Below are 9,168 nucleotides of genomic sequence, written 5' to 3' on the forward strand. Positions count from 1 at the left end.
TTTAGTGGACTTTATATACTCTGTCTTTCTCCAGTGAATGTAGTTCAATGCAGCTCAGTTTAAATACTGTAGCAGCACTGGATGAAACTCACCATGTTATGTCATGGTTTGCCCACACGAGGGCAGTGTCAAAGGTCAACCATTTGTGTGTTTATTGTAATTAATATAATCCCAGACTTCTTTGTCAAAGAGTAAGAACTCAATCTCAAATTCTCTGTAAATCACAGTTCATGTTTAATGTTAGTTTTGTCCACCAGTGGGCACTCGAAGAAATGCAACCATAAATAGAAGCAGCGATCAGTGAATTCAGCATCAGTGTGGTCAGTGAACGCAGCATCAGTGTGGTCATCTGAACAGTATTTTTTACAGTCGAGTTTAATGTTTTGAGCATTTTTTTTACAGTGTAGGTTGTGCATAGGTTGTGTTTTTTTATCAGTTATGGATGTTTGTTCTGCTCTTTTATAAAGTTTTGTTGACTTTACAAAAATGATGTTGGGACAACTCAAGATAAGTGAATATCATCAACATTAAAGAAAAGCATTAAGTCAACATAAACAATCATGTTTGTTTAGCAGATGTTCACTGAATTTATACATGAAATAAAAGATTTAAATGCATTTAAAAGTCATGTTGGTGCTCGCCCCCTCCCCTCCTGTTAAATGGCTGCATGAGTGGGTGTGTCTGTCAGTGGGTGGTGTGTCTTTCTGTGGGTGGGTGTGTCAGTGGGTGTGTCAGCTTGTCTTTGCCCCTGCAGGTTGGCCAGAGAAACCCCTTTCCCTGGTTTCCCTCTAACTCACCTGCTGCATGTTACTGTGATTGCCTCCACTCAGTTCACTCAGTTCACTCAGTCTGGAGCAGTTCACCAGTTTGGAGGTTTGTTTGCTCTTGACCTTGAGTCCTGACTGTCACATGTTAGCATTTGTGTTAGCCCATTAGCTTTTTGTTTGTTAGCATCTTAGCCCAATAGATTTTTGTCCATTAGCATTTTGTTTGTTTGTATATTAGTATTGTATGTCAGTCCATTAGCTTTTTGTATATTAGCCCATTAACTTTTTGTGTTGTATATTAGCATTTATGTCAGCCTATTGTTAGTTAGCATGTTAGCATTTGTATTTTAGCTCACTAACTTTTAGTTTGTTGGCATTTTTCAGTGTGCCTGTTGATACTGGGCGGTTTAAATATAATTAACAATTTGGTGACAATGTTCTTAATTTAGATATCAATTAATGAAAAACCGTTGATGTTCGCAGTCCTCACACCTGCTGCAGCAGTAGCTAACGCTAGCTAGGAGGCAGCACATGGTGAGTGAAGTGTTTGCTCTGCACTTTCTCTTCTCTTATTAAAGTACTAATCTCCAGTTATGTGACATTTTATAATTTGACACTACAGTGATTGTGATTGAGGTTGCCATGAAGCTCTGCAGAAGCCTGATAACGAGCTGTTGATCTGAATCAGGTTTTGGAGCAGGACAATATGTAAAACATGGAGCCTGCTCTAAACAGGCTCAGGTTAGCATTAGCTCACTGATGTTTGGTATTTAAAACATTTTTACAGTGTGCTGTGGTATCATATCACATTTGCTGGTTTTACAGCTTATTTCCTGCTCTCATTCTTATCGTCCATTTACCAGAACAGGCTTCTTGCTCTTTGCTGCAAAAAGCCAGACCGGATTCCATGGACGGACGGGACTGGATTGGATTTGGGTTTCTGCTGAAACAAAATGAATCAAACTGACTTGAGTGGCTCCTCTACAAAATGGCTGCCTTATAATTCAAACAGGTTTGGGCCGGTGATTGATTTGTGTGGTGTTCTTTGGTTTTATTTTTGGTGTTTTTACAAAGGTTTTTTCTATAAGCAAAACATATGGTATGGTGTCCCGTGAGTGTCAAATGTGTGGTGTTTAAAACTTTAAAAACGAAATACTCCAAGGTTTTGCCAGAGTTTAAAGGTTTTTTTTTAACTGTGGTGTTTCACTTACCACTGTGCTGTATATAAAGGTTTGTGTCTTTTTGGTTTGATGTGAGGTTTTTCCTGTTGTGCATCAAAAGGTTCAAACTACAAAGTGGTTGCATCAAATCTAAAAGGTCTCAGGTTTTGGTCTTCAAGACAAAAGGTGTCAATGGTGCATTTTTACTTTTTGGGTTTTTCCTCTCTGTAAGTCAACTTAAAATGGCTGAATGTTATCAAAACTATTTTATTCAGCTTTCAAACAGGTTTGATCTGTGTGGTGTACTTTGGTTATTTTTGGTGTTTGTACAAACGAGGTTTAGAAAAAACAACTTTAACCCACTTTGCTCAATTGGATTTATCATCTAAAAGGTATTTTGGTTAAAGGTTGCTTACTTTTGGTGTTTGATTACATGGCGTACTGTGGGGCTTTGGTTTGAGTGTCAAATGTGAGGGTGCTGGTATGGGACAAAGTGGGGAAAAGTGCCACTGTGCTTTTATGTTTGTGTTTTGGTGTGAGGTTTTTCCTGCTGTGCATAAAAAGGTGGACTACTTTGGAATCAAGGACCCAACATGGCTTCCATCATCAAGTTCCAAAGATGGTGAGTAAACCAGACTCCTCTTGATATGAGACACTGACATTTGCTGCTGCTTTAGTTTTTGTTGTTTTTCGTATCTGTACCAGAATCAAGACCCGACAAGGACGTTGTGATGGAACGGTCACGCTTGGTGGACGTCTAGGACAACTTTGACGAACTCTGAACACCAGCTGTCAGAAGAGGATGAGTATAGCGATAGTTGTTGTTTGCTGCTGCTTTTGTCTCTGTTAATTTGTTTATTTTTCCTAATCTGTTCCAGAATGGAGACCCAACATGGTTTACCTCGAGGCGGTGCTTGGTGGACGTTCTACCCTACAGTCGCCTCTTCCCAGATCTTATCGGTGACTCCCACTGCACAAAAACAACCTACAGTGGTGAGTATATCAGATTCCTTTGGACGTCAATGAAAGTTTGTCACTGCTTTTCAGTTTTGTTTTTCCCAATCTGTTCCAGAATGGAGACCCAACATAGTCGACCCCGAGGTGGTGCTTGGTGGACGCCCAGGACAATTTAGACGAAGTCTGAACACAAGCTGTCGGAAGAGGATGAGCATTGTTAGTAGTTGTTTGCTGCTGCTTTTGTCTCTTCATTTGTTTGTTTTTCCTAATCGGTTCCAGAATGGAGACCCAAAGCTTGGTGGACTTCCTGCGTCCTGTACAACTTCGACGAACTCTGAACACCAGCTGTCGGAAGAGGATGAGTATTGTTACGTGTTTGCTGCTGCTTTTGTCCCTTTTCATTTGTTTTTCCTAATGTGTTCCAGAATGGAGACACACCATGGTCGACCTCATTGTGGTGCTTGGTGGACATTCTGGTCTACAGTCGCCTCTTCCCTGATCTGGTCGGTGACTCCCACTGCACAAGAACATACAGTGGTGAGTATATCAGATTCCTATGGACATCAATGACAGTTTGGTACTGCTTTTCAGTTTTGTTTTTCCTAATCTGTTCCAGAATGGAGACCCAAGGCTTAGTGGACTTCCGACGTCCTGGACAACTTCGATCTCTGAACACCTACTGTCAGAAGATGAGTATAGTTAGTCTGCTGCTTTTGTCTCTTTTCATTAGTTTAACATTTTTTTTAAGTGTACAACAATCACTTTAGCCACAAAGAGCTGAATATGGTTTAAACACAGGTTGTTTTTTTAAATAAACAGACTCTGGGTTTGTTTCATTTTTGAAATGAAATTTTTGGTGTGGTTTAAAAACGATGAAAGGATTTCAAAGGTGTGTGTAGAGGGGCCCCTCAAGTCAAACAGGTTTGGGCCAGTGATTGATTTGTGTGGTGTTCTTTGGTTTTATTTTTCGTGTTTGTACAAACGAGGTTTACAAATGTTTTTACTCTTAACTTTTATAAAAGAAACATTATTTGGTATGGTGTACTGTGGGTGTCAAATGTGCGGTGTTAAACTTTGAACTCTGGCAAAACCTTGGAGTATTTCGTTTTTAAGGGTGTATTTTTTTTTTTTAAATGTGGTGTTTCACTTACCACTGTGCTGTATATAAAGGTTTGTGTCTTTTTGGTTTGGTGTGAGGTTTTTCCTGTTCATCAAAAGGTTAAAACTACAAAGTGGTTGCATCAACTCTAAAAGGTCTCAGGTTTTGGTCTTCAAGACAAAAGGTGTTAGGGCTAGGGTTTTTACTTTTTGGGTTTTTCTCTCGGTAAAACAACTTAAAATGGCTGAAAGCTGAATGAAATAGTTTTGATAACATTCAAACAGGTTTGGTCAATGTGGTGTACTTTTTTTTGGGTGTTTATACAAACAAGGTTTAGAAAAAAAAACTTTAAGCCATTTTGCTCAATGGGATTTATCATCTAAAAGGTGTTTTAGTTTGAGGTTGCTTGCTTTTGGTGTTTGATTACATGGCGTACTGTGGGGCTTTGGTTTGAGTGTCAAATGTGCGGTATTTAAAGTTTTAAACACAAGAGGGCGCTGGTATGGGACAAAGTGGGGGAAAATGCCACTGTGCTTTACTTTGTTTGTATTTTGGTGTGAGGTTTTTCCTGCTGTGCATAAAAAGGTGGACTACTTTGGAATCAAGGACCCAACATGGCTTCCATCAAGTTCCAAAGATGGTGAGTAAACCAGACTCCTCCTCTGATTTGAGACACTGTGATGTTTACTGCTGCTTTAGTTTTTGTTGTTTCCGTATCTGTTCCAGAATCAAGACCCGACATGGACCTTGTGATGGAATGGTCACGCTTGGTGGACGTCCAGGACAACTTTGACAAACTCTGAACACCAGCTGTCAGAAGAGGACAAGTATTATTGTTAGTTTTTGTTTGCCGCTGCTTTTGTCTCTTCATTTGTTTGTTTTTCCTAATCTGTTCCAGAATGGAAACCCAACATGGTCAACCTCGAGGCGGTGCTTGGTGGACGTTCTACCCTACAGTCGCCTCTTCCCTTCTCTCATCGGTGACTCCTACTGCACAAGAAGAACCTGCAGTGGTGAGTATATCAGATTCCTTTGGACATCAATGACAGTTTGATACTGCTTTTCAGTTTTGTTTTTCCTAATCTGTTCCAGAATGGAGACCCAACATGGTCGACCTCGAGGTGGTGCTTGGTGGACGTTCTGGACAACTTGGACGAACTGAACATAGACTGTCGGAAGAGGATGAGTATGATGATATTTCTTTTTGTTTGCGTCGTTGTTGACCTCTAGTTTTGTCGACAGTCGCCTCTTCCCTGATCTCATCGGTGACTCCCACTGCACAAGAAGAACCTACAGTGGTGAGTATATCAGTTTCCTTTGGACATCAGTGACAGTTTGATACTGCTTTTCAGTTTCGTTTTTCCTAATCTGTTTCAGAATGGAGACCCAAGGCTTGGTGGTCTATTGTGGTCGACCTCGAGGCGGTGCTTGGTGGACATTCTGGACAACTTCGATGAACTCTGAACACAGACTGTCGGAAGAGGATGAGTATGGTGATATTTATTTTTGTTTGTGTCATTGTTGTTGACCTCTACTTTCATCTACAGTCGCCTCTTCCCAGATCTGGTCGGTGACTCCCACTGCACAAGAAGAACCTACAGTGGTGAGTATATCAGATTCCTTTGGACATCAGTGACAGTTTGATACTGCTTTTCAGTTTCGATTTTCCTAATCTGTTTCAGAATGGAGACCCAAGGCTTGATGGACTTCCTATGTCCTGGACAACTTCGAAGAACTCTGAACACCAGCTGTCGGAAGAGGATTGTTAGTTGTCGTGTTTGCTGCTGCTTTTGTCTCTGTTCATTTGTTTGTTTTTCCTTATCTGTTCCAGAACGGAGACCCAACATGGTCGACCTCGAGGCGGTGCTTGGTGGACGTTCTGGACAACTTGGACGAACTCTGAACATAGACTGTCGGAAGAGGATGAGTATGATGATATTTCTTTTTGTTTGCGTCATTGTTGTTGACCTCTAGTTTCGTCTACAGTCGCCTCTTCCTTGATCTCATCGGTGACTCCCACTGCACAAGAAGAACCTGCAGTGGTGAATATATCAGATTCCTTTGGACATCAATGACAGTTTGATACTGCTTTTCAGTTTTGTTTTTCCTAATCTGTTCCAGGATGGAGACCCAAGGCTTGGTGGACTTCTGACGTCCAGGACAACTATGAACATCTGAACACCAACTGTCAGAAGAAGATGAGTATTGTTACATGTTGTTTGCTGCTGCTCTCGTCCCTTTTCATTATTTAGTTTTTCCATTTTTTTAAGTGTACAAAAATTACTATAGTCACAAAGCACTGAATACGATTCTAACACCGGTTGTTTTTTGATATATAAACAGACTCTGGGTTCAAGTTTGTTTCATTTTTGAAATGTTTGGTGTGGTTTAAGGAATATTTGGTTGTTATTAGACCCTGAGATGGGTCAGTGATTAGTAGAAACATTGATTTTGATGCATTATTTTTTTGTAGTAGCAGATCCAATGTAATCTTATTTTGTGATATATGATGGATTTTGAATCGGTCTCCGACTACAAGTAAAACATTTTTTCCTACTAACCCAATTATAGCCCGGTTTTGTTTTAAGATAAATAAACATACAATAATAGTATGAACCTGAAAAAACATTTATTTTGCAAAGGACACTGAATGATGAACACTTGAATATGAACATTGAATATGAAACATGGGGCAGTTAGGTGTGTTGTTGGAGATGGGGAGAAGGGAAAAGATGGAGATGGTGAGTGAGTGCATCATGTGTGAATGTGAGAGTTCAGCTCAGGTGGAGCAGAGACTCCAAATCTCGCTCGCTCACTCACAGTGACTCGCGCTCGCTCGCTCACTCTCGCTTGCCCACTCACAGTCACTCACTCACTCTCGCTCAGTCGCTCGCTCACTCGCTCCCTCACTCGCTCCCTCACTCGCTCGCTCAGTCAGACATGATGCACTCACTCACCATCTCCATCTTTTCCTTTCTCCCCATCTCCAACAACACACCTAACTGCCCCATGTTTCATATTCAATGTTTATATTTCAGTCTTCATCATTCAGGGTCTGTCTTTGCAAAATAAATATTTTTTCAGGTTGAACCTATTCTTGTTTGTTTATTTATCTTAAAACAAAACTGGGTAATAATTATTTAGTAGGAAAAAAAATGTTTGCTTATAGGAGACGATTCAAAATCCATCGTATCACAAGATTATTAAATTGCATCTGCCGCTACAGAAACTAACAATGCATCAAAATCAGTGTTTCTACCAATCACTGACCCATCTCAGGGCCTGATAATAATAAACAAAAAGTCCTTGAAAGGTATTTTATGATTGATTGGAAATGATTGTAGTTTATTTTTTTTGTTGATTGAAAAAAATGCATTTAAAGGGTTAGAATTTTAAAATTATTTGATGAGTATATCTCAGTCTGAAGTAGCTCTAAGGGTTAGCTCTAAAGTTATTGTAGTTTTTTCCCAATAAAAAAAGTGTAGTTGCGTAACCTTTAAAAGGTTAACATTTCAAAAATATTAATATTTGATATGCATATTTCAGGATGAAGTAGCTTCAAAAGACTGACTCATTGAAAGTGGAAAAAAAACCCTAACCCTAACCCTTCTGCAACAAAGAACAAATTAGGGGGTTAGGGTTAGCTAACCTTAGTTGGTTATCCCCAAAACACCTGGTTCAGGTGAACAGCTTGTTATCAGAGTTCTGCAGAGCTCGTTAACCACTTCCACTACACAAGAACCTACAGTGGTGCGTATATCAGATTCCTTTGGACATGAATGACGCTTTGCTACTGCTTTTCAGTTTTGTTTTTCCTAATCTGTTCCAGAATTGAGACCCTAACACTTGGTGGACTTCCTGGACAACTCAGACGAACTCTGAACACCGGCTGTCAAAACAAGATGAGTGTTGTTTTTTTGTTTGTGTCGATGTACACTTCTACATTCGTCTGTCATTTCCTCTTCCTGTGTTGTCGTTACACAAATGTGTACACTTAACAAAACTTAGTTGACAGTAAACGGGTGCAGGTCTCGGAGGATTGGATAACTGATTGGACGGAACTCTCAAAACGTGATGGCAAAACAAAAATCTGCTCACAAGGACGGACAAACTGGAATCATGGCTTGGAAATGCAAAAGTAACTTTCTGGACAACTTTGTCAACATGATGATGCAGCAAATGGAGGAATTCATTCACCTCAGTGAATCTAACCCTAACCCTAACCATTTGGAAAATGGATGGATCTGCATGGTGATATTTGAGGAAATGGGATCAGTGGATTCAAAATCTGGAGGAACGGAACACATGAATCTGAAAAAAATTCAACACGATGGAGATTTGTGTTCTCGGGGTGAAACGGTCAATGAAGGACTCGGTGAACCTTATTTTCAACTCCAGGTTTCTTTTCAAAAACACATTTCAACTACAAAAACCCACTTCAACCGTGCAGACACACACAAATACACTGTTCAAACATCAAAGTTGCTGCCACAGCAAAACAACCTCCTCTTGTCCTTTCTGTCCCCCTCCCATTCCCCCCCAACCGGTCGAGGCAGACGGCCGCACACTTTGAGTCTGGTTCTGCCAGAGATTTCTTCCTGTTAAAAGGGAGTTTTTTCTCTCCACTGTTGCCATGATTGCTTGCTCATTGTGTGAATTGTTGGGTTTCTCTTCTCTCTAATATTATGAATGATTTAAAAAAATAAAAAAAGGAGTGCAAGTCCGACTGTCACCTCCACGTGGTGCACTCTGGGTAACGCTAACGACGGCGGCAAGCGATAAGTTTACACGGACATTTCTGACTTAATTGAAATGTTAATGTGTTTGAATGTTTGTTTGTCATTGTTGTGACGATAAAGTCGAGTTAATTTTCACTTCATGTGTCTGTCCAGAAACGGCAGCAAAACATGGACTGGATTTCACCGACTGGTTGCTTTCCTTTTCTCTTTCCTTCCATTCTTTTTCATGTCTTTCAGCCCTTTCTTTTTGCCATTGCTCCTATATTTTTATTCTTTTTTCTTTCCTCCATCCCTACTTTCATCCCTGTGTTCTCTCCTTCCTTTCTTCCTCCCAGTCCCCTTTAAATTTTTTTTAAATTAGGTTTTGGTCCAACCAGCAGGGGGCATCCCAGCCACTTCAGCCTCAGTGGGTGAAGCTGAGTTTTTTTTCTTAACATTATCAAACT

The sequence above is a fragment of the Microchirus variegatus genome (assembly GCF_963457635.1).
Source record: "Microchirus variegatus genome assembly, chromosome: 19".
In the NCBI taxonomy this organism is placed as follows: domain Eukaryota; kingdom Metazoa; phylum Chordata; class Actinopteri; order Pleuronectiformes; family Soleidae; genus Microchirus; species Microchirus variegatus.